Source organism: Phodopus roborovskii, unplaced genomic scaffold (genome assembly GCF_943737965.1).
Source record: "Phodopus roborovskii unplaced genomic scaffold, PHOROB, whole genome shotgun sequence".
Classification (NCBI taxonomy): domain Eukaryota; kingdom Metazoa; phylum Chordata; class Mammalia; order Rodentia; family Cricetidae; genus Phodopus; species Phodopus roborovskii.
In genome coordinates, this window is record NW_026125708.1 from 1424079 (window position 1) to 1431343 (window position 7265).

Here is a 7265-nt window from a genome sequence, read left to right on the forward strand (position 1 = left end):
ATTATATACTCTAAAGTGCTCTTGAAGACTCGTTTTAATTGTTCCTTGTTCTATAGGGCTAAGTTCTTCTGCCCAGGCTGGGCAGAAGCGGCGTCTAGGAAAGGGCTTTGGAAATGCTAATGCCAGGGGTGAGTGACAGGCCTGGACAATGGACGAGGGCGCTTTGAATGGGGCAGCCCTAGGCCTGGGAGCCAGGCTCCCCACGTGGGAGCTGAGTGGGGGCGGGGGCGGGCTGGAGGACACTGAACCTAGCAGGACTGGAAGAGGCTGGAGCTGTCAGTAATGGGGGAAGGGGAGAGGACTATTTGCTTGGCAGTGGTCGGGGTGGGGTTTCCAGGAGGGAGAGGGTGTTGTTGGGTGGAGGAGCCCTGGGTCTGGAGCCAGAGGGTGCAGACTAGCTGACCTGGAGGTTCAGAGGAAATCGGTGGGGGAACTGCGATGGCGGCCCTGGGAACCCGGCTGACTGGGATGGGGGGCGGGGAGGGTAGAAAAAGACTGAGGATTCTGAACTGGGCTGAAGCCTCTGCTGCGGAGGTAGGAAAGGGAAGATAGGGACTAGTTTCCAGACACAGCTGGTTTCTAGATGCAGCTAGGTCCTGAGCCAGTGAATTGACCTGGGAGTCAGCCACCCAGGGCCACAATGCCTTGCAGGCGGTATGCATGTGTGCTCGTATGTGTGAGGGGGCAGCAGAGGGGATGGCTTTGGCTCTGTCTTCTTCCCTCCTCTTTAGCCCATCTCTCTCCTTCCTCTTCCCTGGGCCTTCTCCCTTGCCTTCCCCTCCCCCTTCACCATGAAGGCTGTTTTTGTTCCTCCTCAGGGCCTAGCCCCCGAGGTGTGCAAACAGGAAGGACCTCTCCCCGGGCAGCGAGTAAGGAGGGAAAAATGAGGTGTTGAAAAGATGACAAGTCACCCTGTCAGAGCTCACCTTGGCAGGGAGCAGGCAGCAGGGGCTGGCGGGTGGTGGGGGGAGGTCTGCCCTGGAAGACAGCCTACATGTGCCCAGAGCCAGGCAAGCGGATCGGCAACAAGCAGGCACTGTGTATGCGTTTGTTTGGTTTAGAATAGTCCAGCCCTCCTATTCCCACCATCAAAGATCCCTTCCCTTCCTTCCCAGTGGGAAGAGTAAGGCCAAGGGGCCAGCAGCTTCGTGTGAGATGGAAAGGTCGGGGTTGATGGGAAGGGGCTGGGCAGGAGGCCCACCTCCCTCCTCTAACCCTGCTATCCCCCAGCCTCCTGGCTATCCTGCATCAAAGACACCACAGACTCATCATGAACTGAATTCATCAAAGCTGCTCTCCACAGCCCTGCATGCTGTCCCTCCGGTGGGCTTCCCATCTTGGTAAATGACCTCATCATCCAGTCACCCAATCCAAAATGCTGGGAGTCATCCAAGGCTGCTTCATATCCCAGTTGTTTTCATCTCCTAATCTAGTCAGTTTGCTTTCAAATTTGTCTCATCTCTCCCTTTTCATGGCCAACACTCTATTGTAACTTGCTTCATTCATTCATTCATTCATTCATTCATTCACCCACCCACTCATTCAACCACTGTTTATTTAGCACCTACCATGTACACCCATCTGGCTCACACTCTCACTGGAGGAGCTGGCCTCAAGCAGTAATTTGTGTTAGGCTTTGTGTTGGTTACTTTTTGAGGGCATCTGAGACACGGTTGCAGTGTGTACAGGTTAGCCTTGAACTTACAGTAATCCCACTGCCTCGGCCTCTCAAATACTGCAACCACAGACACGTGCTACAGTCTTGAACTTTCACAGTGATTTTGGAGCCAGGCTGCCAGGGTTTGAGTTCTCATTCTGCTACTGTGGGGCCTTGTGCTGTTATTCATGTCATCTTCCTATGCCTCAGTTTTCTTGTGTGGAGAATGGAGACACCTGAGCTGTAAACTCAGGATTGAATATGTTAATATTTAAAGTAAGAGGCACTTAATGTTCTATTAGCATTGTTACTTAAAATATGGAGTGTAGAGGCTGGAGAGGTAGCTCAGTGGTTAAGAGCACTGACTGCTCTTCAGGAGGACCCGGGTTTAATTCCCAGCACCCACATGGCAGACATGGAATTCCAGATTCAGGGTACCTGACACCTATAGCAAAACACCAAAGCACATAAAATAAAATTTAAAAGCCCACAGCTTCCAATATGGAGTGTGGAGGGACATGATGATAAACTGACTGACCGATGCCCAAAGGAAGGCCTGCCTGGGAAACAAGTTTGCAGCTGGAGAGGAGACCATGATCACAGGTGCTTACAATCATCTTGTGAGGAAAGACCAGTCTTGATTAAGGGTGCATTGGCTCCAGGATTCATGCCTGGCTCCCTTGCTTCTGACTGAATGATCTTAAGCAAGTCATTTCCCTTCTGATCCTCAGTTTCCTACGGATGAAGGTTAACACATTTGGGAAACTTATTATTTATCAAGCATATGCGAAGGTACATTAGAACTGCTTCCTAAAAGCAGAGCTATTTTTAATCTAATTAGTTTCACAGATGAGAAAACTAAGGTACAGAGAGGCCACAGAGCAAGTGAAACAGAGCTGGGACTTGCAGCCTTCTTGCATAGCCACTTCCGTGAGGAGCTGCTGTGAAAATTTCAAGGTGCGATGTCCACAGAAGTGCTCAGCAGCCTGCCAGCCCACCCAGAGAGAAGCATTTCTTGGCTATGGGCTCCAGCAGGCCTTGAGGCGGTACCAGAGGACAGACCAGAATTCTCTTGGTCAGAAGCAAGCTCAGGCCTGGGCTAGTGGCCAAGGGAACTCAAACCCATGAGACTGTTTGAGGGCAGAGACTAAGTCACTTCAGGATTCCTCGGAGCTTCAAAAAGGAAGTACTCAATAAATATAGGAAGGAAATGGCCTTATGGAAGGTCTCCTATGGCTGTCAGTGCACTAGGTCCCTAAGTCCTCTTCTCAAACATTCCAGATGTCATTGTGCCTGTTTTCCTGACAAGGGACTTGAGGCTCTGTACACAGGACACCAAGGCACACACATAACTGGGAGAAAAAGAAGAAAAACCCTCCCATCAAGGCAGAGCTGCAAGGCACTTGTAACAATCCAATCAGCTACTTGTGTAGTGACCACAGGCCTCACCTCTGCTACCCCACAGCAGCCAATGAACAAGCTCCACCTCTGCAGAAGCAGCATTGGGTGGAACTGGAGGGTCATCGGATTTGCATATGTGGCCTGAGCCTTCGCTGACAACTCTAGCGACAAGGGTGGACAAGTCCCACCCTCACTACCCTAAAAGCATGCAGAGAGTCAAAGTTTCCTCTTGGGAACAGAGACCAGCGGGGACTTGTGACTCACCCCTTCCCCGATGAGACCTCAGACCAGCTACTTTCAGCCTGGAGGCCTTGGGCCTTTCTTCTCTCAGTGGCTGACTGCAAGTGAAAAGCTGATGTGGCAGCCATGTCTAATCAGGCAGGGGCCTCAAGAGACAGAGGCTCCTTCATCTCAGCCTGAGGAGGGGGTCAGTCTGGGGCTCTGGGAGGAGCCTGAGGAGACACAGAGCCCATCCAGCCTAGACCAGCCCACATTCCTCAGCTGGTCTGGATGGGGTGAGCATGCTCAGTGCTTAACCGGAAGCCAAGCCCTGCACCAAAGAGCCTTAGCTGCCATCTGTGCCTGCAGACGTTGATGACCAAAGGCCTCAGCGAACAGTCAATTGCACAGAACAAAAAAACAAAAACAAGAAAACATTTTGCTTCCTCCCCCTCCCCACCTTGTCATACTCCCTCCCAAAGGGAGCCCTGGCCCCTTGATGTTTTACTTCAGATCGGGGTCAGCCATCTGAATTAGTCTTGCTAGATTATGATGAGGTATGGGGTCTTTTCGCTTAGGGGGTGCTTGTGTTTCTTTTCTCCTGAGACTTGAGCTGTGGCAAGCCCAGAGGCAAGAGCTGGAAGAATGGCTTAAGTGCCTGCCCATCTATTATCTCAGTGCATTCAACTCACCCTGTAGGATCCCTGTGTCCTATTTTGTAAGTCAGCAAAGCAAGACTGAGTGTCCTGTGACTTGCTCCGGGCTCACAGATAACTAACACTGAAACCATTTCAAGCTTGTGTCTCAAATGCAAACAATTCAACTGGCCCACCCCACTCTAAGCAAAGCTCATCTGCAAGTCCTTCAAAGACACAGGATAACCATTGGTGACCTGCTCTGCTTCCCTAAGGAGAGTCCTGCATTGTGAAGATGAGTCAGTGTTCCAACAAACTTTGCATTAGAAAAATTTACTCCCCATTTGTGTGCTGGTTGAGTAGTTAAGAAACACCTTACCCCCCCAAACACACAGATAATTAAAATGACCTATAACCCCACCAGTGGAAAGAGAATCAGCAGCAGCCAACTCAGTGGTAGCTTTTCTGGTAAACCTTTTCTGGACATACACAAGGTCTATTTGACAGCCTGAGATCCCAGTGGCCCTGCTCTAGGCCATCTCCCACCTTCTAGACTATACCCTGAATATTTATGAGTCCAGGTCAGCTGGGTTCCACTTCTCTCTAGGAGGCTCCAATGTGCCAACACTTGTGATTTTCTGGGGCCCTGGCCTTGTGGTTGAGAGTGCTTTGATTTCCCCCCTTACCTCCTGACCATGAACTCTTATTGGAGATCACATTAATGGAGATCAGCTGAGTGTCTCTGCCCCAAGATGCAGGGACACAAATACAAACCACATCCTATTCTATACCTCCAGACTTTTGTTCCTTCAGTTCCCTTTGCCTGAGATCCCGACCTCCTGCCTCCCTTCTTCCTTCTTTTCTATGTTTCTGTCATATATGCATACGATTAAAAGAAATCCCAGTCTGGCTTGGTGGTGCATACTTTTAATCCCAGCACTCTAGAGGCAGAGGCAAACACAGGGGATCTCTGTGAATTTGATGCCAGCCTGACCTATGTAGTGAGTTGCAGGCCAGGCAGAGCCTACATAGTAAGACTCTGTCTCAAAAAAGACAAAAAAAAAAAAAAAAAAAAAAAAAAAAAAAAAAAAACCAACCATCATCACCACCAACAAAAACAAAAACAAGACAAAAGCAAATAGAATTGTCAAACATTCTGAAAAGCAATTTCCATGCCCTAGGTCCCCAGCAATGCAGAAAAGAAGAAGAGGGGCCATCAAAATGGCTTGGCAGATAAAGAGCCTGCCCCCAAGCCTAACAACCTGAGTTTGATGAAAGAAGAGAATTGACCATCTGACTTCCACCCCTGTGCACACAGATGCATACACACACCAATACAAATGTAACAAAATGTTTATAAAGAAAAGGAAGGGTGGGAGGGAGGGAGAGAAGGAGGAAAAGAAAGGACGGAGACCCAAGCACACTGAAAAGTAAGCATCTTCACTGTCAACCTTGTTCCCAGCTTCTGGTTGTATATCTTTCCAGTGGTACAGCTAGCTAAGCACTGATGCACATATATCTTTTTATGAAATATGACCACTTGCAGAATGGCCCACTGCACTGCACCTCAGGCTCTTGTAACTCTCAGGCTTCTGGAGACGGATACAGCAGTCTGGAGGGTCTTCTTGCACTGGATCTAGGCTGTCCAGTAAAGCCTCTGATAGCTGTGCCATAATTTATTTAACTAGGCCCCTAGTGATGGACATTTAAACATTTGCTCATCTTGCAACTACAAACAACACAACAACAAATATTGTACAAACAAACTGTGTTCTTGCTCGTGTAGGATAGATAAATCCCCACTAATGCAATTGCTGGGCTAGTGTGTATGGGTTGAAATGTTAATACATCTCATTGAAGTATCTTTCAAACAAATACAACCAGTTGACAACAATGACAGGTCTTAAAAGAACCCATCCTTCTCTCCATTTGTCCTTTTCTTACTTGGTACCTCCACAAGCTTGAAAAGGGGCCTCACATTTGATGTCTGGGAGCACCAGCCCTCCCCCCAACTTGGCCCATCAGATGCTTTGCCCTTAGCATACTCCACATTTGCCCCCACTTTACCCAGGATGTGACTGTTCTGTCTTGAACCCATCTCCTACTCTAGAGCAGGAGTTCGTTGAGAAAAGGAGTAAGCTTCATTCATCTCTTACAGGTCCTGAATGAACACACTACAAGAAGAAACAGTTGAACTAAACATGATGATGTATGCCTATAATTACGGCACTCAGGAGGCTGAGGCGGGAGAGCTGCATTGAGTTTTGGGTTTAGCCTGAACCACAGAGTGAGACCCTGTTTCAAGGCTCTGAAGGAAAACAACAAAATCCTAGTCTATGCTCCAGCTTGCTAGCTGAACACAATCATGGACCTGATGGAGAAGGTCCTGCTTGACTCCCCTGCTCTCTGAAGACTTGCTGCTGTCTCAGTGTCCCTGTTTCTGCTTCTCTTTAGGGTTAGTTTCCAGCCCCATGTCCTTGTCTCTGTGAGCAGATGCTGTCTACTTGTACCCAGCTCCTCAGAAGGTGCTCTTTATGTACCCGAGTCTTGTTCCTCCTTTTCCTGTCATAAGCAAGGTGCCCTCTTTCCCTTGTTCCCAAGCTGGATCTGCAGTGTGCAGCTGGCAGATCTCTAAGAGCCTGGCAGCACATAGCACCTGTGAGTAGAATACCTGAAGCAGATCTACGATGTCTAGCTGGAGCCACGCGGGCTCTCCCACGGACCTCCAGATTCCTACTGGCTTCTAGCTGCTCTGAGACAAGGGTTGCTGAAGTTAAGACATCCCTGCTGCCGTTCCTCCAGCATCCTTCTGTTCTGGCTGAAGAATGTCACTGGCTTCTGGAGCAAGCCTCCTTCTGGGGTTAATAGAAGGGGCCAGGGAAATCATTGTATGGAAGGGGTTTGGGGCAGAGGGCTCCAAAGAACATCTTGGGATAGTGAAGTGGGGAGACAGAAAACTGGAGTAGGAGAGTACATGCAGAGCTCACAAAGTGCCAGTCCTCAGTGGAAAGGTGGCTCAGGGGCCCCACAATCCAACATACTCCCTTACTTGGTGTGAGGACATTCCAAGGTTGGGACATGGTAGGTGAGTACTATGATCTGCATGTGAGTCTGAGGTTCAACCCAGGCCACAGAAAGGCCTGCTGAGGCTGGTGGGAGAATGAGACTGAAATATGTTCTTGAGAGCCTGATTGGGTGGGCTCACATGACTCCTAGTGAGTACTCGCTGCGTTCGCGCACACACACCACCCCTTCCACACCCATACTTCCACCCACCTATCTTAGGAGAGTATTCCAGTCACCCTTCCAGCAAAAGCTGCTGAATGCTTTCATTGAGCAACACATTCCAGGGC